Source organism: Oryctolagus cuniculus, chromosome 13 (genome assembly GCF_051225735.1).
Source record: "Oryctolagus cuniculus isolate XC-2025 breed Fujian yellow rabbit chromosome 13, ASM5122573v1, whole genome shotgun sequence".
Classification (NCBI taxonomy): Eukaryota; Metazoa; Chordata; class Mammalia; order Lagomorpha; family Leporidae; genus Oryctolagus; species Oryctolagus cuniculus.
In genome coordinates, this window is record NC_142879.1 from 10,128,670 (window position 1) to 10,156,427 (window position 27,758).

The 27,758-nt window shown below is 44.4% G+C and overlaps 1 pseudogene; it reads right to left on the minus strand.

The window, feature by feature from the left end:
- Positions 1–20,611: 20,611 nt before the first annotated feature.
- Positions 20,612–21,946, minus strand: LOC108178152 (tRNA (cytidine(32)/guanosine(34)-2'-O)-methyltransferase-like; annotated as a pseudogene).
- Positions 21,947–27,758: the final 5,812 nt, after the last annotated feature.

A 27,758-nucleotide genomic window follows, 5' to 3' on the forward strand; every position in this document is an offset into this window, starting at 1 on the left:
TAAATCTATGACACGATGCCATCAAAGTACTAGAGGAGAACATTGGGGAAACTCTATAAGATATTGGCATAAGCAAACGTTTCTTGGAAAAGACCCCAGAAGCACAGGTAATCAAAGCAAAAATAGACAAATAATATTATATCAAGATAAGAAGGTTCTGCACTACAAAAGAAACACCCAACAAAGTTGAGACAATGGACAGAATGGCAGAAAATATTTGCAAACTTTGCAGCTTATAAAGGATTAATATCCAGAATCTAAAAACAGAGCTCAAGAAACTCAAAAAACAAACTCAGCAAAACAAACAATCCAGTCAAAAAATGGACAGAGCACTTCAACAGGATTTTTTCAAGAGAAGAAATTCAAATGGCCAACAGACACATGAAAGATTTTTCAGGCATTAGGGAAATGCAAACCAAAACCACAATGAGGTTTTACCTCATCCCATTTAGAATGGCTCTCATACAGAAATCAACAGATAATAAATGCTGGAGAGAATGCAGGGGAAAAGGTTCTCTAATCCACTGTTGGTGGGAATGCAAACTAGTACGGCCTTTGTGGAAGATAGTATGGAGATTTCTAAAGAATCTGAATATCGATCTACCATATGACCCAGCCATCTCATTCTTGGAAATTTACCCAAGGGAAATGAAATCAGCATATGAAACAGTTATCTGTGCCCCATTTTTAAAAAGATTTATTTATTTATTTGAAAGCAGTTACAGAGATGCAAAGGCAGAGGGAAAGAGACAGAGAGGTCTTCCATCCACTGGTTCACTCCCCAAATGGCCACAATGGCTGGACCTGGGCCAATCTGAAGCCAGGAGCCAAGATCTTCTGGGTCTCCCATGTGTGTGCAGGGGCCCAAGGACTTGGGCCATCTTCTATTGCTTTCTGAGTCCGTAGCAGAGAGCTGGGTCTGAAGTGGAGCAGCCAGGACACGAACTGGCACCCATATGGGATGTTGGCACTACAGGTGATGGCTTTACCTGCTATGCCACAGCGCTGGTCCCTTTACCCCCATTTTTATTGCAGCTCAATTCACAATAGCTAAGATAGGGAATCAACCCAGATTTCCATCAACTGATGACTGCATAAAGAAAATGTCGTATAGATACACTATGGAATATTATTCAGCCATAAAAAGAATGAAATCTCATCTTTCACAATAAAATAGATTCAAGTGGAAACCATTATAATTAGTGGAATAAGTCAGTCCCCAAAAGAAAAATACCATAGATTTTCCCTGATCTGTGGTAACTAATAGAGCACAAAGTAATGTAATGTATAGGAGCAAAGTTGACATTTTGAAAATTGATCATTGCTTATAGCCCTTGTCTCTACTGTTGAAGAACAGCGCTTTTTTTCTGTTTACTTTTGTTGAATTCTTTATGTAGTGGAGGGTTAATCTTATGATTATAAAATAAACTGAAAGTATTTCATTATAAAAGTTAAAAGAATAAGAGGGGCTGGCACTAGGTATAGTAGGCTAAGCTTCCATCAGCAGCACCAGCATCTTCAGATCCAGCTCCCTGCTTATGGCCTGGGAACGCAGTGGCAGATGGCCCAAGTGCTTGGGTTCCTGCACCCATGCAGGAGACCCGGAAGAAGCTCCTGGCTCCTGCCTTCAGATCGGCTCAGCTCTGGCCATTGTGGCCTTTTGAGGAGTGATTCAGCAGATGGAAGACCTTTTTCTCTGTCTCTCCCTCTCTGTGTCTGCAACTCTACCCCTCAAATAAGTAAATAAAATCTTTAAAAACTTTTCTTTAAAAAAAGAATAAGAAAGGAAGGAAGAGGACGGGTGTGAGTATGTGCAGGAAGGAGTGTAGAGTGAGAGTATACTATGCTCCTAAATCTCTATATATGAAATACATGAAATTTGTTAAGCTTATAAAGATAAAAGTTATAAAAATAATCAAATTAAAGAAAACAAGTTATAATTAGGAGAAATAACTGCTGGTGTTCTGTCCAATGCGAGGACTATAGACGTGTGTGTGTGTGCTATTTCAAAGCTAAGAAAAAGAATTTTGAATATTTTTACCAAGAGATGATAAATGTTCAAGGAGATAGTAATGTGTACCTTGTGTTGATCATTGTGTATCAAGACATCACACAGTGGGGCTGGCGCCATGGCGTAGTGGGGTAAGCAACTGCCTGCAGTGCTGGCATCCCATATGGTCGCCAGTTCGTGTCCCAGCTGTTCCACTTCTGATCCAGCTCTCTGCTATGGTCTGGAAAAGCAGTAGAAGATGGCCCAAGTCCTTGGACCCCTGCACTCATGTGGGAGACCCAGAAGAGGCTCCTGTTTCCTGGCTTCGAATTGGCACAACTTCGACTGATACGGTCATCTGGGGAGTGAACCAGCAGATGAAAGACCTCTCTCTCTCTGCCTCTGCCTCTCTGTAATTCTGCCTTTCAAATAAATAAATAAATCTTAAAAAAGACATCACATAGCACCACAGTAATAATGTACATTTTTTTGTATTTGTTAAAAATAAATAAATGTATAAAGGAAGCTCCTGATCTCTGAATATTCTTTACTCTGCATGTAGTTACTGTTTCATACTGCATCATGATTATATTTATGTAGGTTTTTTTAAGATTTATTTCAAAGTCAGATTTAAAGAGAGAGAGCGAGACCTTCTATCCACTGGTTTGCTCCCCAGATGGCTACAATGGCCAGAGTGGGCCAGGCTGAAGCCAGGAGCTAGGAGCTTCTTCCAGGTCTCCCACGTGGGTAGCAGGGACCTAAGCGTTGGGCCGTCCTCCGCTGCTTTTCTCAGGCCATCAGCAGTGAGCCGGATTGAAAATGGAGCTCCTGGGACATGAACTGGCGCCCTGTGAGATGCCAGCATTGTAGGTGGCAGCTTTACCTGCTATAGCACAATGCCAGCCCCTGTGCGTTTTTATTATGGTTGCATTGGTGTTTTCTTCTACTTCCTGATTTTTCTATGCTCCTTCTAAGTTTCTTTCACTTACCTGATGGCTTATTTAGATCTCCTTTTTAAATATTAGATGCTTCTACTTCATGAACTACTAATCTTTGAGTGTCCTTAGAAAAACAGCGAAAAATTAAAAAGCTAGGAGGAAACTCTTTGTCCATGGGTAGAGGACCTTGTTGTTGGCTTCACTGTAGTGTGATGAGGTGATAAAGTGATGTCTTTATTACAGCATCCCATAATTTCCATACCTGGTTGACTGTTCCCTTGAATCAGTTTGGGTCTTCTTAGAAAAGCAGCCTCAGCTTCATGTTGTTATAGTGAAATACCCAAGGTAATTAATTTTAGAAAGAGAAAAGCTGTGTTTAGCTCACAGTTTCGGAGGTTTGAGTTCAAGATCTGGTTTGGGTCTGTGAAGTTGATGGATGGTGGTGCTAAAGCTCTTGGGGAGGAAGGTTCCTGTGATGAGCAAGGAAGCAGGGAGACTGGCTCAATGCTGGCTTGTACAATAACTGTTTCCTGAGAACCGCCTTCCAGGGCCCTAAGAGCCGCCTACGAGGCCCTTCCTAAACCCCTAAATAGCTGGAGTGTGTTTCCACCCTGTTGCTGCCTTTCACTTTCAGCTTTGGTGTTGAACGTCTTGCATGAGTTTGTGAGCTAAATCATAGTCACCCTATCGCACAGCACTCTATGCACGGGTTAGGAACCTGGCGGAGAGGGTGGGGGCCTGGGATTCTCAGCATTCATGAAGACGTTATTAGACTCCTGTTATCATGCAGTAACTCACCTTCCTCCTCATTGGTGCGATCGTCTTTATAGATGGAACTTCCCATTTTCTGCAAGGTTCAGGAAGCAGTAGTTGCCTGGCTTGTTAACTGTATACAGAGGGACTCAGGGGTTTAATTGTTGTAACCAAACATTGAACCAAGCTTTCTGTTTTCAATGCCACTGACACCCAACCTTCCAGGTACTGTGTGCTTCCAAGCACCTGAGTCTGGGACTTTGGGGCAGGAATGGCTTGTCTCTGGCTGGCATCTCACCATTGAATGCTCAGGTTTTGGTCTTCTCTGTTCTGAGTTTGTTAAAAACTAACCACAGATTTTTCAGCTTTTAAAATTTTGTTGACATCTTTTATTTGATATCACGTCATTTTTTTTCTGTTCTAGTGAGATTATTTATTTTTTATTTCTTTTATGTTGCATTACTGGTGAGCTGCAGAAAGAAGCAGGGGACTGGGGGATAATAGACACTAGTATCAGTTTGACATGTTTAATCTAAAAAGAAAATTGCTTAGAATTTTAAAGAAGGACTTTGGAAAATATTTGTACTTTTGTGATCCCCAGAACATAAGGAAAGAAGAGGCCATGCAGGTCTGGGAAATGGTCTGGTTAAACCACCAACTTGCGCTTTCTTCCTTGTAGTTTAGAGAGAATCTTCCTGGGCTGGTATCCAGTGTGAATCACACATTATCCATTTAATCTTCCTGGAAAGTGACATTAAACTTTAAGACATTAAATTCCTCACTTAATCTACAGAGCATCCTGCTCATGTAAGTTGCAAATGAACTGTGTGGATCAGACCCACCACTAGAGTCAATTGCTTGCAGCCTCCTGACAGTGAGAAAACCTCAGACTCTTGGGCCTCATTTTTTCCCCTAGCTGACAGATCAAATTAAAGGATAAAAAATGCTGGCCCTAGGGGTTTGGAACCCGGAATGCAACTTTAAGCCTAAATTCTGCTTTTATATCGTTTCACTAAAATATCCTGTAACTCGAATTTGTTTGAAAGGAAAGAAGTGGTGTATACTACTTTTGTGTGCTCCATCCCTACTTCACAAGCATTTTCAGAATTTTTTTCTTTATCCTACCAGTATTAGCATCTCTGAAGGACTTGTCAGAAATGTTGACCTCGGGTGGACATTTGGCACAGAAAAGATCTGGGGCATCCATATTCCATATCAGAGGGCCTGGTGTCAGTCCTGGCTCCTCTTCTGACTTCCTGCTGGACAGGGGATGGCTCAAGTACTAGGGTTCCTGGTATCCGTGTGGGAGACCTGGATTGAATTCTGGGTTCCTGGCTCCAGCCTGGCCCAACTCCAGCTCTTGTGGGCATTTGTGGGGAGTGAACCAGTGGATGAAAGGTTTCTTTATCTCTCTGTCTCTCTTTCAGTGTCTGTCTTTCACATAAATAATAAGAAGAATTCTAAAAATGTACACCTACTGAACCCAAATGTGTGTGGAAGGGCCTGGAATTGGACTTTTAGCCAGCATCTGAGATGGGTCTGATTATTGTAAGATCTGAAACCCACTGCCTCACAGGATGCTGAGTAATATGGACAGTTTAAAAACATTGTTTAACTCAGCAAATGCTCATCCTATACCCTACATCACTGAAATTCACTTTCTTAAAAGTAAAACTGTGACAGTCTATAGTGACTGGTCTTTGATGAGTAATGACTCCAGTGGAAACTATGTGATGATCTGTTTAGCCTGAGAGAAAATCCTTGCTAACTGATGGCAGGACCATTTGATAGAATGCTAACAACTTGTTCTTTTATTTTTTTTAAAGATTTATTCATTTATTTAAAAGGCAGACTCAGTGAGCGAGTGAGGGAGAGGTTTTCCATCCACTGGTTCACTCCCCAGATGGCCACAATATCTGGGGCTGCACCCATCCAAAGCCAGGAGCCAGGAGCTTCTTCTAAGTCTTCCACGTGGATGCAGGGGCCCAAGGACCCGGGCCATCTTCTGTTGCTTTCCCTGTCCATTGCAAAAAGCTGGGTTGGAAGTGGAGAGGCCGGGATCTGAACCAGAGCCCATTTGGGATGCCGACACTGCAGGCAGGAACTTTACCTGCTACACTACAGTGCCGGCCCCTAACAATTGGATCTTGATGAGTAGTGATTTCTAGTCTTCACAGCTTCCAATAGGGAGGAGCCCAATGGACATGTTCATTAATTTGTTGTGTTGCAAATTACCTTGAACGCATGGCAAAGACCACAGCTGTGTTTGTTTACGATGGAAAGGTGGGAAGGTGGATGAGTTTTCTCTGCTGCACAATGTCTGGGGCCTGAGTTGCAAAATCCAAATTGCCTGGGGCTGGAATCACACTGGGCCTCCAACACTGGCTCCTGCGGGCCAGGAGGCCAGAAGCCTGGGCTCGGCTGAGACTGCTGAGCAGGGCCCATGGTCTCCGCCTGTGGCTCAGGCTGCTAGGGCAGGGGCCTGGGTTGTGAGAGGGAGCAGCTCCAAAGGCAGCCAGCCAGGGGGACTGGGTCAAGGAAAGCAGGCAGAACCTGCAGTTACAAATACACCCAAAGTCAAGGGGCAGGGTCTAGACTGACCTCCCTCTCTCCCTCTCTCCCTCGCCCTCTCCCTCTCTCCGTCTCCCTCTCTCCCTCTCTCCCTCTCCATCTCTCCCTCTCTCCTTCCCTACCTCTCTCCCTCTCTCCTTCCCTACCTCTCTCCCTCTCTCCCTCTCTCCTTCCCTACCTCTCTCCCTCTCTCCCTCTCTCCTTCCCTCCCTCTCTCCCTATCCCTCTCTCCTTCCCTCCCTCTCTCCCTCTCTCCTTCCCTCCCTCTCTCCCTCTCTCCCTCTCTCCCTCCCTCCCTCTCTCCCTCTCTCCCTCTCCCTCTCTCCCTCTCCATCTCTCCCTCTCTCCCTCCCTCCCTCTCCCTCTCTCCCTCTCTCCCTCCCTCCCTCTCCCTCTCTCCCTCTCTCCCTCTCCCTCTCTCCCTCTCCCTCTCTCCCTCTCCCTCTCTCCCTCTCTCCCTCTCTCCCTCTCTCTCTTTCAAATATTTATTTACTTCAGAGACAGAGAGATACCTCTGCCATGTGCTGGCTATTTCCCAAATGCCCACAAAAGCTGAGGCTGGGCTGGGTCAGGCCAAAGCCAGGAGCCTGGAGCCCAGCCAAGGTTTCCCACCCGAGTGGCAGGGGCCACTCACCACTGCCTCTCAGGATGCATATCCGTGGGAAGCTAGGACGGGCACTGGGGCCTGGACTCAAACCAGAACTTTGATATGAGACGTGGACATCCCAGGTGATGCCCACTCCACCCCATCTGTCGATGGGACAAGTACCAAAGACTTTGAGACCATTATTTAAACTATCTCAGTGACTAAACAAAGGAGCACTTCTCATCAATTAACTTCCCAAATCCTGTCTTCGCCCTGTGTTTGATCCTTATAAATAAGAGTTATTTTTCTCTTCTTTGATGAAGGCAAACATAGCCTTACCTGGTCATCTTTTCATGTTAACAACCCCCCTCCCCATTCTCACCCCCCTGCTTTTAAACAAACGAAGGAGCTGATGAGCTGTGAGGCGGGAGAGCTTGGCCAAGGTTACACGGAGGGGAGGGCTGACCCTGCGCTCAGGCCTGGGCTGCTCTCTTACGGGCAGCACCTGCAGTCTGTGGGAGAGCCACTCATGAGAATTCCAGAGGTTTGCAGGGATGTTTAATCATCTAAATGTCACTGGCGAGAGCTGAAGTAGATTTCTAATCACACTCTATCAAATACCCAAACCACCTTTAACATTGCTGTTGGCTAGACGGCAGCGGCATCGTAAACCTCACCATGTATGAACGCACGCAAGGGCTACACATTCCAAAGGTTTCATTTCCTGTGGAAAAAGAAAATGTTTCTATTTGTACTCTGCTGCTGAATTTTGACCAAGGAGTACAATATGCCTTTCTCTGTGAAAAGGGCAGGGCATGTCCATTTGTTTTTCTCTGAGGGGTTGGCTATTTGGTCTAATTTTTGTGATAAGCTAAGGGTCACGGAATGTCAGGTGTGCAGAAGGCCCTTCTGCAGCAAAACCTTGGGCAGGAAGAAGAAAGGGTGGTGTCGGGTGGATGCTATAAATAGAATGCAGGCCCAGGGAGGGTCAGAGCCAGGGACACGGTGGTAACTATCTCAAATCAGTTAGAACTACACGCCGGATCTACAGGCCAGGTCAAGTCAGAATTTGTTGAATGAGGCTCCAAATTGGAGATACGAAGTGTAATATGGGGAAGCTGCAAAAGTCGCCTTTCATTGAATTAAAATGTTGAGGCTAAGGCAGCTTTTGTGTCTGCTCATTTGTAAGGCCTGGTTAGCAGCTGATGGAGGGAGAGACATGGCTGGAAGTGGGTGTCCACTGTCCTGAAGGTCTGCTTATGATCCACACGAACAAGAACACCAAAGTCCTAGTAAGGTGTTTTGGAGTAGAAAAACAGGGCAAAATTCAAACTGACCTTGTCCATTTCTTCTTAAGATTTCTGTTTCCTAACACAGGATCACTTAGTTGTGAATTGCTTTTTTATGAGAGATGACGTGGCACTGATTTCATCTTTAAGTATATGGGAACATCTTTTCTTGACATTAGACTTTTCCAGAACCTATGACTTTTGCACTTGCCTACTTCCTTTGCCCACTGATGTTTTGCTTTGGTTTACAGAATCATCTTGTAGGTAATTATTACCTAAACTTTTTGTCTTCCTGAGTAATCTAAATAAATATTATAGTACGCTGTGTCAATTAATGGTGTTTAATCAGCACTAATTTTTTTGCCACTATTATTTTAAGTTAAAAGAGAACAGGGTTGCAATAAATCTAACTGCATCCACTATCCTTTATCTGTCAAAGACATGCTTAACTGACCATTGTACTCAAACTGACCTTGGATCTTTCTCAACCCATGTTTCAGGTGGCCACTCTGATTTGAGTGATATTTGAGCTAAGAGTGAATAGAGAAAGAAAATCGTCCATTTGGACTAACTGTGGAACAGGTGGGCTTACAGAGATGACCCTCTGATAACAAAGGATCTGATAACAGAGGACAGTTTGGAGCTTCTTGGAGCAGCTTCTGTTTCCTGGTGCCAGTGCGTTCTCCCACCCCTCTGGATGGTTCCTCCCTTGAGCACCTGCCTCCTTCCCTTCCTCTGTGTGAGAGCGTTCTGCAGTGGTGCCAGAGCTTCACCATTGTAGAAGATGAACCAGAAATTTCAAGGGTGTTCATACCTTGGGCAAGGAGCAACCCTCAGTCAGGCAGATGGCAGTGGCAGAGAAAAGCCCAGCCCCTCTGTCCTGCTGGATGGGTCCTAGGTGAGCCTCCTCAGGTTGTTCAAGTGTCTCCAGCAAAATGGGTCTCCCTTTGCATTTTACTGGTTCTTTTCCCTGCCCTGTCTCCCTTTCCCAACTTCCTTGTATGTTTCCCTGGGTCCTCCACCCAAATCATCTATTGTCCTCTATAACCAAGTCTGAGAGTCTGCTTTTAGAGGAGCCCACATCAAGATTCTAGGCTGCTAAACTATTCTAGGAACCATGAAAGTTTCAGTTATGCAAGGTAAGCTCTAGAGATATGCCATGCAACACTATGCACATAGTTAACAATACTGCAAAGGAGATGTAACAACAGACACCACAAAAATAAAAAGAATCATCAGAAATTACTACAAAGAGCTGTATGCCTGCAACCCGGGAAACCTAGAAGAAATGGATAGATTCCTGGACACATACAACCTACCTAAATTGAAACAGGAAGACACAGAAAACCTAAACAGACTCATAACCAAGATGGAAATTGAATCAGTAATAAAGACCCTCTCAACAAAGAAAAGCCCAGGACTGGATGGCTTCTCTACTGAATTTTGCCAGACATTTAAAGAAGAACTAACTCCAATTCTTCTCAAGCTGTCCAAAACAATTGAAAGGTAGGGAATCTTCCCAGATTCCTTCTATGAAGCCAACATCACCTTAATCCCTAAACCTAAAAATGATGCCACAGAGAAATAGAACTACAGAACAATTTTCCTGATGAACATAGACACAAAAATCTTCAACAAAATCTAGCCAACTGAATCCAACAACACATAAGAAAGATCATCCACCCAGAACAAGTGGTATTTATCCCTGGTATGCAGGGATGGTTTGACATTTGTAAATCAAACAATGTGGTACATCACATTAACAAACCATATAAACAAAAGCCATATGATTATCTCAATAGATGCAGAAAAAACATTTGATAAATACCCTTTCCTGATGAAAACTCTAAGCAAATTGCGTACAGAAGGAACCTTCCTCAACACAATCATGGCAATTTATGAAAAACCCACAGCCGGCATCCTAGTGTATGGGGGAAAGTTGGAAGCACTCCCACTGAGATCTGGAACCAGACAAGGATGCCCACTCTCACCAGTGCTATTCAATATAGTTCTAGAAGTTTTAGAGCCATTAGGCAAGAAAAAGAAATCAAAGGGATAAAGACTGGGGAGGAGGAAGTCAAACTATCCCTCTTTTCAGATGACATGATTCTATATATAGGGGATCCAAAAGACTACACTAAGAGACTATTGGAACTCATAGAAGAATTTGGTAAAGTAGCAGAATATAAAATCAGTACACAAAAATCAAAATCTTTGAATACACAGACAATCCCATGGCTGAGAAAGAATTTCTATGATCTATCCAATTCGCAATAGCTACAAAACAATCAAACACCTGGCCGGCGCCACAGCTCACTAGGCTAATCCTCCACCTGTGGTGCCGGTACTCCAGGTTCTAGTCCCGATTGGGGCGCCGGATTCTGTCCTGGTTACTCCTCTTCCAGTCCAGCTCTCTGCTGTGGCCCGGGAGTGCAATGGAGGATGGCCCAAGTGCTTGGGCCCTGCACCTGCGTGGGAGACCAGGAGAAGCACCTGGCTCCTGGCTTTGGATCGGTGCAGCACGCCGGCTGCAGCAGCCATTTGGGGGTGAAACAAAGAAAAGAAGACCTTTCTCTCTTTCTCTCTCTTTCACTGTCTAACTCTTTGTCAAAAAAAAAAAAAAAAACAAAAAACCTTGGAATAAATTTAATCAAGAATGTCAAAGATCTCTATGATGAGAATTACAAAACATTAAAGAAAGAAATACTAACTCTGCCTGTCAAATGAAAAAAAAAAAAGATACAAAAAAATGGAAAACTCTTCCATGTTCATGGATTAGAAGAATCAATATTATCAAAATGTCCATACATCCTAAAGACATTTACAAATTCAGTGCAATACCAATCAAAATACCAAGGACATTCTTCTCAGATATAGAAGAATAATGCTGCAATTCATAGGCATCCCCTATTAAAGTGGATAGGCCAAACTCAGGAGCCAGGAGTTCAATCCAGGTCTTCTCCATGGATAGCAGAAACCCAGCCACTGGAGCTATCACCTGCTGTCTCCCAAGTGCACATTAGCAGCAGGCTCCATTGGAAGGAGAGCCAGAGCTTGGACCCAGACACTCTGATATGAGATGTGGGTTTCCCAAGTGATGTCTTAACTGCTGTGCCAAATACCTATCACAGAACAGTCTGACTGTTGCAGATCTGTAGTGTTGGGTAGTTAATCTTGATGTCACTAGAAGTGAAAGACATAGGAAGACTATTCTTATTCAAACTTGATTCATATGAAGAAGACATGTTTCAGGTCAAGTGGCTCAAAACAAAAGTGGCTCTGCAATCCAGTTTCCAGACTCTGGCAGACCTAGAACCCCTTGAATGGCAGAAGAATGAGTCTCCTCCAGGAAGGACTCTTGTGCAGCTCTGAAATTTTTTTCTGTTAATCTCTCTCCCAGCTTTCCCCAAGGTGTCTGTGGCAGAGTAGCTGGGCACTGGGAGAAAGGAAATAACCAGAATTTTTGAAGATTGTTGGACATTGGTGCTAAACTGACACTGATTCCAGGAGACCAAAAGCATTAGCACTCTGGCCTCCCAGTCAGAGTAGGGCTTATGGAAGTCAGATGATCAATAGAATTTTTGCTCATCCCCATCTCACTGTGGGTCCAGTGGGTCCTTACACCCAAGCTGGTCATTTCCCCAGTTCCAGATACATAACAGGAACAGACATACTCCGCAGCTGGTAGAACTCTTGCCTGTCACGCTTAATTACTATTTTTTTAAAAAAGATTTATTTATTTATTTATTTGAAAGGCAGAGTTACAGAGAGGTAGACGAGAGAGAGAGAGAGAGAGAGAGAGGTCTTCCATCCATTGTTTCGTTTCCTAGACATTTAGAATAATAAAATAATTACGCACTAATATAGTGTTATTATGAGGAATTATTGCTTCTAAACAAAACCTGCAGTGATAGAAGTGACATTCCTTCACTTTTGTGCAGCTCTTCTAAGTCTGGTTTGAAAATAGCTGGATTCTCCTACTACTTCTGCAGCCAGTCTGTTGCTATGTGGTGTTTTGTCCAAATATCTGAAGAAATTCAGCCTCACAGAGAAATGTGGCTGGAAAAGGAGAACTATTGTCATAGCGTTTTCAGATAATTCTCCCTTTGCTAGTACACAAACATTTGGATAATTTAAATAATTTCAGATGAGTTTCTTCCTTTGATAGTACACAAAACATTCAACAAGGGAGGTCTCTAAATGTGGGACCTGAAACTGTATCAGTGAATTTCGTGTGTGTGTGTGTGTGTGTGTGTGTACGTTTTACATTAGTATTCATTGGCCTATTTTACACTTTGAGTAGATCTTTTCCCAGGGCGTCACTTACATAATTTTCTTTTATAACATTCCAGTGGAACTAAATACAAACTATGAAACACAAAACTAAACAGGAATTCACTTGAAAAGAGATAGCAAGTTTCTGGAGCACAGTTGATGCTATAACTACAGAGACCTTTGAGAAATTTCTAATTCTCACGCCTATTGAATGAGAATGGACTTGGACCTGTCGATGGTTCTACGAGGCTGATGTGTGTGACTTCCTGGTTGTTCATATGTTCACTTTGTTTGCCACTGAGTATCAATAGCTGTTTATTAGCTACCTGATTACCTTTACTATCATTGACAGTTTTTCAAATGCTCTGGGTCAAGGCTATTGAGTTCTAATTTCTGTTTGGCAGCATCTTAAAAGTGTTTCTTTGCCTGTCGGTGGTGGCTTTCCACTGATCTTTTCAGTGGGTGACAAATCTCTGCTCTCAGTTTCTTCTTTCTCACCCTGGAGGCTCCCTTACCCTCACTAGCACTGATAAAGGCTCTTGAGAGTGAACACTGTCCTACAATGCCAGGTCATTTCACCTTGATGTTTTTGTTGATTTAAATGATATCTCTGCCCCATGACAAAGCATCAAGTAGATGAGGGCTGAAGATCACCCACTAGCTGACTCGAACTGCAGGGAGAAGCACATGACAAACTTGAGTCAACATGGCTTGAATTGCACCCCCTTTCTGTGTCACTGTTCATCCATGGCTGTTGGGAATCTTTATACCATGAATGACCCCAGCATGGCCATTCTTTCACCCCTCCTCTACAGTTAACTTCAGCTCCTCTTGGGAGGCTCAACTCAGGTCTCACCTCCTCTGGGAAGATTTCCATGATCATTTCCTTTGTTTTCTGGCTATGTTTCTCTTGTGGCACCTTTTGCATGCTTCCATAATAACATGGTGCTGAGTCTATGAAAGTATGGTGGCTTCTCTCTCTCTCTCTCTCTCGAGCTAGAAGAATCAAAGGGGGAAGCTATGACTGAGTTGCAGAGTGTGTGGGGTGGGGTGGGGCTATGGGAGGAGGCAAAAAGTGGCTGCATCTAAGAGAACACTTTCATCACTACTGTTGCTGGAATGGTTATGGGAAAAAACTTGTTGCTAGGACAGATGAGTCAAATTTTACACCTTAAGGCAAGAATATCCCAATGATCTTGATGAGGGCAATGGGGTCAATTTGTATAACACTACCTTATCTCATCAAATGTTCTATTTCAACGCTATTCTATACATTCTTTTTTTTTTTTTAATGATTGTTTTTTGACAGGCAGAGTTAGTGAGAGAGAGAGAGACAGAGAGAAAGGTCTTCCTTCTGTTGGTTCACCCTCCAAATGGCCACTACAGCCAGCGCGCTGTGCCTATCCGAATCCAGGAGCCAGGTGCTTCCTCCTGGTCTTCCATGCGAGTGCAGGGTCCAAGCATTGGGCCATCCTCCACTGCCCTCCCAGGCCACAGCAGAGAGCTGGACTGGAAGAGGAGCAACCAGGACAGAATCCGGCGCCCTGACCGGGACTAGAACCCCGGGTGCCAGCACTGCAGGCGGAGGATTAACCTGGTGAGCCGTGGTGCCGGCCACTATTCTATACATTCTAATTATTGACTATGTTGACATGGAATAAAACAGTCTCTCTTTAGATTGCTATGAGTTGTGGAGGGTTAGTGGCAGAAAATTGACTTTTCCATACAGACATGATGAGAGAAGGGTCTGTCACATGAACTTGAAACCCCAGGCTCATCCAGAGTCCCCTTCTTGATCTCTTGCAGCACCCAAGTGAGGAGCTCAATGGTCACACTTATATTATGAAACCTGGAATTTGCTTTTACTCTTTTATCCTGAATTGTTAGATTTTTGAGGATTGCTATGTAAGTATACATTTTTTAATATTGATTTAATAGGAACTAATGAATACTTGGTACATAGAGAAAATTCAATAAATATTTGTAAACAGTTATCTTAGAGATTTTTCCAGAACAGCCTTCTGTTCAATGAGAATGGTAATCTTTTCCTCTGTTCTCATTCCCTCCCATCATCCAAGCCCACCTTAAATCCTGTATTTGGACGAGATCTTCTGAGAGGCATGTACATTTGGCATCTCGCCCCTCCTGGTCTGGCTGCCTCCTGTTCCCCCCCCCCCCCCCCCATGTGTTGAATCTAGGGAAATCTCTGGATTTGGCTAGAATGAGGATGGAAAAAACTTTAAGTTGTTGACACACTGGCAAAGAGGAGGAACTCATTAAAACAAAGATAATGTGACAATTTCTGAACTGGACGTTATTTCTTTTCACCGTGGGAAGCCATAAGCCTAGGCCTGGTATCTCCTTTGTGACCTTGCCCCAGGCAAATTCCTTGATTCAATTTTAACTTTTATAAAAATGATGTGTCTGTGTAGAAAGGTGAGGGTTGAGATCTTAAGCAGTACACTATGATACTGGAATGTTAAAACTACACTGCAGACAGCAGTCTGACATTTGAAGAGAGTATCGTGTTTCTTTGTTCTACAGAGAAGAAAAGATAATTCACATTATTTTGGTAAAATATCTTTTAAAAAAGAAGTTTTTTAGGAGTGTGAAAGAAATTTACCACTAGGTCATTAAAAAAAAAAAACTCAATCCAATAAAAATACCCCACTCTAAATTAACCCTAAGCCGTGTAGGCACTCTTGAGTCACATGTATTTTAAGAATAAATATCCAGAGCCGGCGCCGTGGCTCAATAGGCTAATCCTCCACCTTGCAGCGCCGGCACACCGGGTTCTAGTCCCGGTTGGGGCGCCGGATTCTGTCCCAGTTGCCCCTCTTCCAGGCCAGCTCTCTGCTATGGCCAGGGAGTGCAGTGGAGGATGGCCCAGGTGCTTGGGCCCTGCACCCCATGGGAGACCAGGAAAAGCACCTGGATCCTGGCTCCTGCCATCGGATCAGCGCGGTGCGCCGGCTGCAGCGGCGGCCATTGGAGGGTGAACCAACGGCAAAGGAAGACCTTTCTCTCTCTGTCTCTCTCTCTCACTGTCCACTCTGCCTGTCAAAAAAAAAAAAAAAAAAAAAAAAAAAAAAAAGAATAAATATCCATATTGAATTTCTCCTCACAGACCCTCTTATGAATTAAGACCTTATTTCTCATTTTTAGATATCATTTAAGCTGATTTAACACTGGTAGACAAAAGCGCTGAACTAGTGTTATAGACAACAGTGCAATATTCTTGTTGTATGTGACCTAGGGCACTGCTTTATAGATTTTTATATCAACAAAACAGTTTCCATTTGGGTACCCAAAGAAGCAGACTTTGAGACAGATTCCTTGTACAGAAGAATTTCTCTGAGCAGTGTTGGTGCTGTGGTTTGGATGGGGTTTAAACGTGTCCTCTCCAAGGCTGCACGTGTTGGGAGTTTGGTCCACAGTGTGGTAAGGCTGAAAAGTTGGTTCCCAGTAGGTAGTCAATGGAAGGGATTGAGTGGTTCTTGTGGGACCCTGTCGGTTCTCACCAGAGGCTTCTTCTTCTTCTTTTTTTTTTTTTTTGACAGGCAGAGTGGACAGTGAGAGAGAGACAGAGAGAAAGGTCTTCCTTTTGCCGTTGGTTCACCCTCCAGTGGCCACCGCGGCTGGCGCGCTGCAGCCGGTGCATCGCGCTGATCCGAAGGCAGGATCCAGGTACTTCTCCTGGTCTCCCATGGGGTGCAGGGCCCAAGCACTTGGGCCATCCTCCACTGCACTCCCTGGCCACAGCAGAGAGCTATAGGCTTCTTGTAAAAGAGTGAGACTGGCCCCTCCCTGCACTGTGGCTTCCTCATCTCTCTGTGGTTTGTACAGGGTCCCACCGTGATAGGGTCTACCATGAAGTAAAGGAATCAAGACCTTCAGCCCCCAAAACTGTGAAATGCATATGCCTCTTCTCTTTATAAAGGACCCAGTCTTAGATGTTTTGTCAAAGTTTTAGAAAATGGGCTAACATACAGCAAACATCAGTAGGGAAATGGGGAAGCGAGATAGCAAAGGGAACACAGCCGATAAAAGGTACGCTATCTAGCTGGAGGAGATGGTGTAGAACATAGACTTCAGAGGTACCCCACTTTGGGATGAGGAATGTCCACGTCTATGTTTGCTTATCTACATTATCTACTCTGCCTGCCTGCCTGCGTGTACGTGTGTATGTGGGTGTGTCTGTCTATAATCTGTTTCAGTAGGAACTCCTTACCTTCATCAGGAACTGGTTGAGAGCTGCCCGGGGAGTATACCAGGAACTTCTGGCCCTCTATTTGCTTAGACAGGGAAGGCTTTCAGAAGCTTCAGGGAAAACCTCTCAGTCAAGAAGGTCTGGACTGGTAGGTGAAAGGGGGCCCAGCGTAACTGTCAGTCTGCATCCATCGCATGACCCTTTGGTTTCTGAGCGGGAAATCCTCCGTGTGAAACTGCTTGACGGTTTGTCTTTTAGCTATAAATCAATGCAGTGTGTATTTGCTTCCTAGCGTATTTGTAATTAATTAATTATGTTTAAAATCAGTTATCTGAAAATGAAAGAGAATGTCTTAGCCTAGTTTCATTGCATGAAGAGGCTGAGACATGTCTTGCATGTACTTCTGTTTGAGGAATAATATCAGGGGCAGAGAGGAAGGGCTGGGATGAGAAATGGGGAAGGAACAAATGTCAATCAAGGTGGCCCCTGCTGTGGAGTGACTGGTGCTTGATCTCCTTGGGGTCTTGCAAGGAGCCTATTAAACACCTTTCAGAACTGTCCTAGGAGCCTATCAAATACCTTTCAGGACACCATCTTCCAGAGGACCTAGCTCTTGGCTTCTGGCTTTGAACTGGGCCAGCTCTGGCCCTGTAGGCATTGGGGAGTAAGGTAGTGATGGGTCTCCCTCTGTCTCTCTCTCTCTCTCTCTCTCTCTCTCTCTCTCTGTGTGTGTGTTTCTCTCTAGCAAATAAAAATTAAAAAAGAATGTCAGTCAAGTGAAATGGTGGTGGGCGTCAGGAGAGAGTGGAAGCAAATGCAAAAGCCAGAGGTAGGAGAGGTTTGGTGTGTGTAAGCAACAAGCAGGCAGGAAGACCATTGTAAATGGGAGGGAGTTTTCTTGAGTGAGATTGAAGAGCTATTAGGGACTGGAGTTTATTCTCAGAGAAATGAGATTTCATGGAAGAGTTTTAAACAAGGGATCATAAAATTAAATTCATTCTTAAAAACATCAGGCTATTATATGGAACGTGGGTAGCTGGTGACGTGGGAGCAATATGGAACAGAAAACTGGCTCAAGCCTCTGGAATGAGTCCTGGGGAGAAATGTCAGGGCTCGGGGCTATGGAGTCGGCACAGATGGACAGCAGTGAACTGACTCGAGGTGTGTCTTGAAATCAGGACCGTAAAAATATAGTGAATGTGGAAGAGCTTTTTCCCAAAATAAATTTAAATATTGTGAGAAATTTTTTGCTGGAAATCAAAACCTTTACAACAGGGGCTCATGTAAAGAAGAAAGCTTATAAATGTTATTAGTGTGAAAAAAAGCCATTTGTCAGAAATCAATCATACATCAGATAATTCACACAGAGGATTTCTTAAGAGTGTAATGAATGTGGAAAAATATTTTCCTGTAATTTAGACTCATATAGATATAGAATTCACAAAAGGTGATATTCTTTGAGTGCTATAAGTATGAGAAAGCAGACATCAGCAATCAGAAAATTCATAAAAAAGTAATAAAAAAAGAAAACATTTTGCTATAAACCAGTCATCAGTTCCCATGAAGAGACTCAGAAATGAGAAAACATGCATGCAGAGAAAAGTTTTGTATCATAAGTCATCTTTGAATGGTAAACTGGTAACTCACACGAAAGAAAAATCATGACTGTAATGTAATTGGGAAAACTTTTACTGTAAAGCATACTTCCACAAAACTTAGCAAGAGTACAGAGAAGTCTCTGAAATTGCAACGTATCTGGAAGAATTATTTGCTGGAATCATACCTCAGCAACTACTAGGCGATTCACATGATGAATTGTGATGGAGACTGGTTAACCGTTCTTCAGATATTCTTCTCTTATACAATCTGCGGTTTTAGTTTCCCATTATTGTAAGTGGATCCATGAACTGTGCTTTCATGTAAAAAAAAAAAAAAAGAAGTTAGAACCAAGAGAACTTGCTGATGGATTACACAGTGAGGGGAAGGGAAAGATTCATTGATTTTTCACTTGAATGATTCAGTAGGTTGCACTTCTGTTTCTTGGGTTGGGAAAGACAGAGGACAAGAGCTCTGCTTTTGTCTTATGAGGTTCCTCTTAGGTGTTGAAGAGGTGTTTTCAGGCAGGCGGTGGCAAAATCTGGGCTTGGATCTGGGAATCACTTTGGAAGTTGGTTTTGTAGCTGGTAGTTGAAAGTGTGGGGTGGAATGTGACCATCAAAGGATGCGGTTGAAGAACCAAAAAAAAAAAAAAAAAAGGAAAAAAAAAAGTGAGCATGGACTGGGACAACAAGGGTCCTTGGCATCCTTAACAGCCAGGACATTTAAAGAATGAGTTGAAAATAGGGAAGTGGAGCTAGCAGATGTACCCAGCTCATTCAAGGAGTTTAGCTGAGAAAAGAAGAAAAACAGTGTTTGCTGGGTTAGGGGGAAGTGAGGGCGAGAGAGGTTTTGGTTTTTGAAGTTGGGTGATTATTAGTAAGCATATTTGCAGACTGAAGGGGAAATGACCCAGCAGAGATGGTAGATAGACAGCAGGAAGCAAAGAGTTTATATTTTTTTCAATGAAATTGATGCAAGATCCTCATCTAGGAAAAAAGAGAAGTGGTTTGAGGAGAAAGGAAGCTAGTCCTGGAAAGCGGGAAAATGGACTTCCTGGGAGAGTTGTAAGGTTGCTGAGAATTGGTGACTGGCCATTCTATGTTACAGTGAGGTGAGGCTGAAATCAGTAAGTCAGGATGTGATGTTTGCTAGCCAGATACAGTTGCTGAGTGGGAGGCAGAGGCGAGGAGAGGTGATACATTCTTTTCTCCTTCATTTAAGTACAATGGTGCAAGATAGGACAAGGAAGTGGAGGGTGTTTCAGAGAGGATGGTTATGGTCAAGGCCCATGGACTGCAGCTTGCATCTGAGAAATGAAAGCAAGAAGAGGAAGGGGATGGAAAAGCAATGCACTGGGCTGGCGCCGTGGTTCACTAGACTAATCCTCCGCCTGCGGTGCCGGCACCCCGGGTTCTAGTCCTGGTTGGGGCGCCGGTTCTGTCCCGGTTGTTCCTCTTCCAGTCTAGCTCTCTGCTGTGGTCTGTGAAGGCAGTGGAGGATGGCCCAAGTGCTTGGGCCCTGCACCCACATGGGAGACCAGGAGGAAGCACCTGGCTCCTGGCTTCAGATCAGCGCAGTGCGCTGGCCACAGCATGCAGGCCGTATGGGCCATTCAGGGGGTGAACCAACAAAAAGGAAGACCTTTCTCTGTCTCTCTCTCTCACTGTCTAACTCTGCCTGTCAAAAAAAAAAAAAAAAAAAAAAGGCAAAAAAGCCATGCACTGGAGATGGGGGTCAGAGTGAAATAAGAGTCAAGGCGTTCCGAGGGAGAGCTGGGAGAAGAGGATGGTTGGAGTGTGATGCTTCCAGCGCAGATTTGGATGGTGATACACGCTGTGGCTTGACTGTCCACCAGAGCACAAGTTGAAAATTTTTTTTTGTAGTAACATACAGGCTTTTTTTAATTACATCACTGTATTATGAAATTATTTGAAGTGGTGACAAATAGGAACAGTATTGTTAGATGCCTGCAACTGTCATGGAATGTAAAAAGGGTATCTTGTATTGGTAGGAAAAATTGCAGGTACAGTGTTTACTACTGCGAGTTGCTGCCAGCATTCATAACTGAGAGCGAAGCTAAATTTCGGTCATCAGGAAAATAAAGCAGTGACATTTCCCTCCATCAGGTTCGTGGATGCCCTGGCTTCCATGCAGGTGGAGAATGTCTGCTTTTCATGGAGATTCTAGAGGTAACCAGCACAGCTCTGTAGGCAAGGCCTCGTCAGGAATCCCACAGAGGCACGTGCTGTCTCACTGATCCTTGTCTTCGCGGTAGTGGTTACACATCCCAACACCCGGCTTGTTTGTTCAGTCTCTGTCTATGATGTGCTTTTTGAAAACAGGTTCAACCCAGCTTCTGGTTTTCCTGATAACAAGTAGTTTCCAGTCTTAGCTTGCCAGCTAACTTAACGTGTTAGGGTGAACACTGCATTTGAGTGTCTTCCATCCTGGGGCCAGCAGGAGCTGGGACAGCAAGTCCACTCTGCTGCTGGGGCACTGCTGAGGTGGGTCTCCTTGGCTAGCTGTCCCTTCTTCCTTAACATACAGGCCTCCTGGTACAGGGGTGAAGTGGGGGGCTGAGGGAGGAGTGTTCTTGTACTTGGAGCTGTCACATCGGTCCATGAGTAATTGTAGCCTGACTCATAGTGCTCAAGGCCCCATGATCCACAAAAGGCACCATGGTGTGGGTGGGTCCAGCCCAACCAACTGAGCTTGTATGAGTGGTCCAACAAGGGCTTGCTCAGGTCAAGCACGAAGGTCCACCCAGCTGACTGAGCTTGTATGAGTGGTCCAACAAGGGCTTGCTCAGGTCAAGCATGACCCTGGGAGGGTCGTGACCCTGAAAGAAAGCAAAGGTCTCCATGCTGGAGTTCTGACTGCTCTTGGGATTGGCTTGGAATATGCTGGAGAAGATGTGCAGCCAACTGTTGTCCTGGCCTCAGTATATCTTGGCCACAAAGCAGACCTTGACTTTAGGATATGTGTGGCAATGTTCAGAGCAGCTAGAAGGCACTGGGCTGCATATACTTGTCAACATCATGTAGGATGATTACATCAGGAGCCCCATCACACACCACTAGGTCCACAGGAAGCCCTCAGGGTGCTGGATGATCCCTTTGGCAGTGGAGAGTTGGGTGATGTCTCCCTGGATATGGCTCCCGCATGGTATTGGAACTATGGCCTGTAGGTCCACAGTCACCACGTGGCCAGACTCTTGGCCCCCAGTCTTCACCTTAGCAACTGACTGCAGTGGCCCAGGGCTGTACACAGGTCACCTGCCTATGTCACACCTGTAAAGGGTTGGATTTCCTCATCGAGTTGTAGCAGTATGAAGGTGCTGTGGGCACTCCAGCCACTCTCCTTGGCCAGGTAGTAGTTGGAATCCTGCTTGTCCTTCGATGTACATGTTGTTTGCCCAGGGATCTGTGACACACGTTGCAGTAGAATCCCCGCTGTAAAGTATTTAGAGATGCGACCAGGTGGAATCTTTAATAGGACTGGATCATGGGGCCTTTGCCTTTATGCATGGATTAAACCTTTCATGGATTAACGGCTGGCCCAGGAATGAGTCTATCATGAAAGCCAGCTTCGCTCTGTTTCTTGGATGCACCCCTCTCATTACACGAGGCTCTGTGCTGCTCCTGCACTTTGCAAGGTCCCCGTTAGCAGGGATGCCCTCACCCCATGAGGCCCCTCGACCTTGGACCTCTCAGAACCATGATCCCAATAACCCATTTTCCCCCTTTTTATATTGTCCTTTCTATGATACTCAGTTATAATAATAGGCAATATACTACATGCATTTAATGAAAAGAGGTGGTGACTGTGACAATCAAAATGTATGATTAGGGTGGTTGAGTGTGAAAGTGGAATCAGAGAACTGGTAAACCCAGGCTTTTGATCTATCATCCATGAGACTGCTGAAGTCACACAGCGAGAGGCATGATGTAGGGATGGAAGGAACGAGGGGAGTCAGGTAGCAGTGTCTTCTACAGGAGGGAGGTCTGCGAAACTGAGGCTCATGGAAGAGAGAAACGAGAGTGGGTAGCAGAGCTTCACAGGAGCCGTGGAGTTTGAAAGCGTTTGGAGAAATAAATGGTTGAGGAGCAGGGATTGAGGATCACTTCCCTTACCCCGAGACGGCTGCCCAGAACAATTTAAGATGAGCATAGGAGCAAAGGGACAGAGAGAGAAAGAATGAGAACACTAGCGGGCTTGCTGGTGGGATGCCTGCAGTCCCACAGGCACAGTGAGTGGGCGAGGAGGGCGGGTTTAGGGAGGAAACGTCCCATCAGGCATCAGTCCCCCAGATGCTGTAGGTCTTGGAAAACCAGAATTTTGGGTAGCAATCAACTGCTCTCTTCCGAGAGCTGGTATGGTGATGGGAACTTAAACATGCTGTCCCCAGTGGTCGGACCCTCACACGCACTGAGAACATGTCTGTAAAACCCGTGCTGTAGCACAGAACCACGTCCAAGTTTGAGATATTTGAATTCCCACTTGTGAATGTCATGGAATATGTCAGTGCTGAGATAGGTTGTGTCTTGCTCCAGGGAGTTTCAGAGGATTCCAGCTTCTCTCCTCTGTGGGATCAGGTTTTAGGGTTTAACTAGGTAAAAAATTGCTCTCTTCATCTGGAAGAGTTGGGTAGATATTCAGAGAATGAAATTTTCAGGTGAAAATACAAAACACATTTCTAGTACTTGGTTATAGAGCGCACTGTCGAGGGCAAAACATCTCCTTAAGAAACAGTGGAAGAGAACGGTGTTATTCTGAATCTGAATTCTGAGTGACTGTGGACTCAGAGCCTGACTTTGTGATCTCAAACAAAAAGCTGGCACAGCAACAGATACTCCAATGGGAAAAGAACAGTGTGAGATAGGAAGGCAACAGACAGGGAGAGGAATGCTAACTGCCCTAGTGTGGGCATATCCTATGCAAACTGCCCTGATACATGCGCAGGTGTGCTGAAGTAGCACCCTGCACCCCACAAAAATTCCCAATACAAAAAGGCAAGGGGCCACTCTTGTGTTGTGGCAGGTTAAGCTGCTGCGCTTGTCAGTGGTATCCCAAGCTGGAATGCTAGTTTGAGTCTTGGCTGCGCCATTTCTGATCCAGATCCCAACTAACACACTTGGGAAAACATCAGAGGATGTTCACAATTCTTCAGCCCCTGCCACCCACTTGGAAGACCCAAATGGAGTTCCAGGCCCCTGGCTTTGGCCTGGCCCAGCCCTGGCTGTTGCAGCCACTTGGGGAGTGAACCAGTGAATGGAAGATCCCTCTCTACCTGTACCTCTAACTCACTCTCTACCTCTGTCTCTGTCTCCCTTGTTCCCTTTCACTCTGCCTTTCAAATAAATATATCTTAAACAAACAAACAAGAAGAAAACACAGCCAAGAAGTTGGGGCTTTATTAATTCCTAGTAAAGGCTTTTAATAATAGAAACTATATTTATATGTAGATTTTTAGGGGGGTATAATTATATTAATGCATGAATAGAATAAATTTCAATTTCATAATGTTGGTCAAAGATTCTCAACCACTTTTGGTTTTCTCCCCTAAAGTGTCAGGACAAAGAATGTCTCCCATTACTATGAAATGTAGACCTCTGAATTTAACTTTGATGACAATTGCAGTCAAGGTTTTGGAACTCAGATTGGGCAAGGAAGGCAAGCTGTGCCATTTTTAGAATGTTGTTTTAATAAGGTTTATTCCTGCCTGGGCCAGTTGCATTTCACATAGGCAATCACCAGGCCAGCAGAAGGAAGAGTTATTGCCATGACAACCAGGATGACTGACTTGACTTTCAGACAAGTGTGTTTGTAGATGGCAACTGTGGTTCTTGGTGACCTTCTAGAAGGTCACACTTTGGGAAAATGGTTCTCAATGGTGTGGAAAGACTCCTGGCTGAGAAAAAAAAAAATGTGAGCTAAGTTCTAGTTATGCCTCCCCCTCCGCCAGCAGGTGTATGCCCCAGGCAAGCCTCACCCTAGTGGGACTTCAGTTTCTTAATCCATTTAATAGGAAGCTATAGCCCCACTGGGTAGTCTTAAGGTTGTGTACAGTTCCACATTTCTGCAGGGCCACTGGTTTATATATTCACGGGCTGCTGAACGTGGTAGTCTGTGAGCACTCCTTAATCCTGTCTTCACTTTCAAGTGTTTTGTGGATTTTCTTTTTGTCTTATCTTCAGAACTGGTTATAATCACACAAAATCCATTTCTAAATCTTATAAATTTTGATCCAGATTACTCTTCAGATTTTTGTTAAAAACAAATAATAGTCTTTCAGCTTAAAAAAGGATCACAAGGGTAGAAATTTGCCTTAGAGACAAGTTAGTGATTATGACTCCCATGTCTCACATTGGAGAAGCTGGGCTCAATTCCTGGCTCCAGCTTCTGATCGCAGATCCTGGGAAGCAGAGGTGCTGGCTCAAGTAGCTGAGTTCCTACCACTCGCGTGGGAGACCTGGGTTGAGTTCCCAGTTCCTGGTTTGGTCCAGTCAAGCCCTGACCTCTGTGGGCATTTAGGGAGTGAGCCTGAAGATGGGATTTCTCTGCTCTCTGTCTTCTACTTCGTGGGATTGCAGCTCTATTAGGCTGCAAGTGTAATTTTTCAAGGTAATGGTTTGAATGCCTCAGGTCACTTGATTCACACGTGTATGCTGGCAGTTTTGGACATCAAAATGTGCACTGTAACCTACAGCTGATTATTTCGGTTAGTTTACAGTAGAAATATGAACTCAGTCTACACTGTGAGTTCTCTGATCTTCCTGGCTGTAGGTAGTGTCTGGCAAGACTTTTTGGCTGCCTTTAACAGTAGCTCTCTAACTTCTGATTTGGTGTAACATAAGTCAATGTTTCATAATGAATGGTTTGTGTATTCATGATATGTGCTCTGCATCTTCCATCATTTGAAAATTTATAATGATATGGTTTCCATCACTACACAGTCTCTTTATTCTGGCAGGATGTTCATGTAGACCTGCACCATGCCCTACTCGCAGCCCCTCCTCCCAGTTTCAGGCTGGGCTCCTTGAAGGTATGAAGGTTCTTGGTACCAGTTTGTTGGCTGCTTGATTTTGAGGCTCAAGTACATTCTTGAATCTTTTGACCCATTTTCTAGTTTGCCCTTGGCAGCTAGAATTGGCCTAGCTTTGTCTTACCTCGCTTTTTCTTATCTGTTCATTTTTTTCTTTTCTAAAAGATTTACTTATTTATTTGAAAGGCAGAGTTTCAGACGGACAGAGACAGAGAGACAGAGAGACAGAGAGACAGAGAAAGAGAGAGAGTTCATCTGCTGGTTCATTCCCCAGATGTCCTTAATAGCCAGAGAGAGAGAGAATGAATGAATGTGAATTGATCTGCTGGTTCATTCCCCAAATGTCCTTAACAGCCAGGGCTGGATCAGGACAAAGCCAGGAGCCAGGATCTTCATCTGCATGGGTGGCAGGGGCCCAAGCACGTGGGCCATTTCCCGCTGCTCTCCCAGGCAGAGTAGCAGGGAGGTGGACTGGAAGTGAAGCAGCTGGTACATGAACTGGTGTCCATAGGAGATGCTGGCATCACAGATGGCAACTTGACCTGTAAGCCACAGTGTTGGTCTCTCTTCACTTTGTCTTCACTTCTTATTTTTGTCTATTCACTGCCAACCTAATCTAATCCCTTTCATTGGGTCTTCCAGTATTTTCCTTTCTATGTCCTTAAATGTTTCTACACTTTCATCTGAATTCATGTGGTGCTTATTTTTATCTTTTCTCATTTTACACACCAGCTCATGTCTTCACGACCACGCAGGATTCTTCGGCTCTACAGTGACATGGTGTTCCATATTTAGGAGGGAACCCCCTACTTTTTTTAATGCTCTGCTTTTGCCATCTTGACAATGTTAATAACTTTTTTTTTTTTAAATTTTTTGACAGGTAGAGTGGACACTGAGAGAGAGAGACAGAGAGAAAGGTCTTCCTTTACCGCTGGTTCACCCTCCAATGGCCACCGCGGCCTGTGTATGGCGCTGATCCGATGGCAGGAGCCAGGTGCTTATCCTGGTCTCCCATGGGGTGCAGGGCCCAAGCACTTGGGCCATCCTCCACTGCACTCCCTGGCCACAGCAGAGAGCTGGCCTGGAAGAGGGGCAACCGGGATAGAATCCGGCGCCCCGACCGGGACTAGAACCCGGTGTGCCGGCGCCGCAAGGCAGAGGATTAGCCTAGTGAGCCGCGGCGCCAGCTGAAAATGTTAATAACTTTTGAATACGGACTTTTGCCTTTTCATTTTGCTCTGGCTTCCACAAGCAGCGGTTTCTGAATGTAACTGTCTCTCCCTCTTCTACTTGGATACATGGATTTAAAAAATCTGTTTCTTTTTCATTCCTTATTATATTTTTAAATGTATTGCCTTTTAGAGGTACATCATTTTGGCTGCTAATATCATTCATATTTAGTGCTATTTATTTCTCAACTCCTTCAGCAACATTTAGCTTTATAGGAAAAAAGACATAGTCAACTCTTTATTAGCCAACCTGACTAATGGCAGAAGGAGTGAGAGAATCAAGGAAATTTACTGTTTGTATGTGGAACAGGCATTTTGGAGAACGTTACGTGGGTTTTCACCTGCAGGAGATGTATCTTTTTATTTTGTTTGCTCAGGTTAATTTGTTTGCACCATGACTACACAGAGATTGGTGGGTGGGGTAGCCTGCTGAGGAGCAGGGGTTAGCTGACTTGAGGTCATTATTCTCATTCTTGTTTTTAGATATAACAGTTTAATTGTATTTTGATTTTACTTGAGAGAATTAGTGTGATATAAAGACTTTTCTAATAATTTTCATCTACCTTTCTCTTTCTTGGTTCCGACAAAGCAAATAGCTTCTCCTTTATCTTTTACCTGGTGGTTGTCTGGCACCCTTTACCTTGTGATACTGCCTGGGATACTCAAAGTATTTCAATAGTGCCCAAACCTGATGCGTTCCAGGTTAACCCAGCTGCCCAGGTGTACGAAATTCTTTTTCTTTTTCTTTTTTTATTTTATTTATTTATTTTTTGACAGGCAGAGTGGACACTGAGAGAGAGAGACAGAGAGAAAGGTCTTCCTTTGCCGTTGGTTCACCCTCCAATGGCCACCACGGCCAGCACGCTGTGGCTGGCGCACCAAGCTGATCCGATGGCAGGAGCCAGGTGCTTCTCCTGGTCTCCCATGTGGGTGCAGGGCCCAAGCACTTGGGCCATCCTCCACTGCACTCCCTGGCCACAGCAGAGAGCTGGCCTGGAAGAGGGGCAACCGGGACAGAATCCGGCGCCCCAACCGGGACTAGAACCCCGTGTGCCGGCGCCGCAAGGCAGAGGATTAGCCTAGTGAGCCGCGGCGCCAGCCGAAATTCTTTTTATTTTTAAACACACTTTCTCATATCACTTATTAAGTGCCAGGCATTGTTCTAAGAACTTAAAAATATAAATTGATTTGATCCTATGCGATAGCTACCATTAATGATCCCTACTGTACCATTGATTAAAAATGAGAGACAGAGAAGCTCTTTTTTTATTTT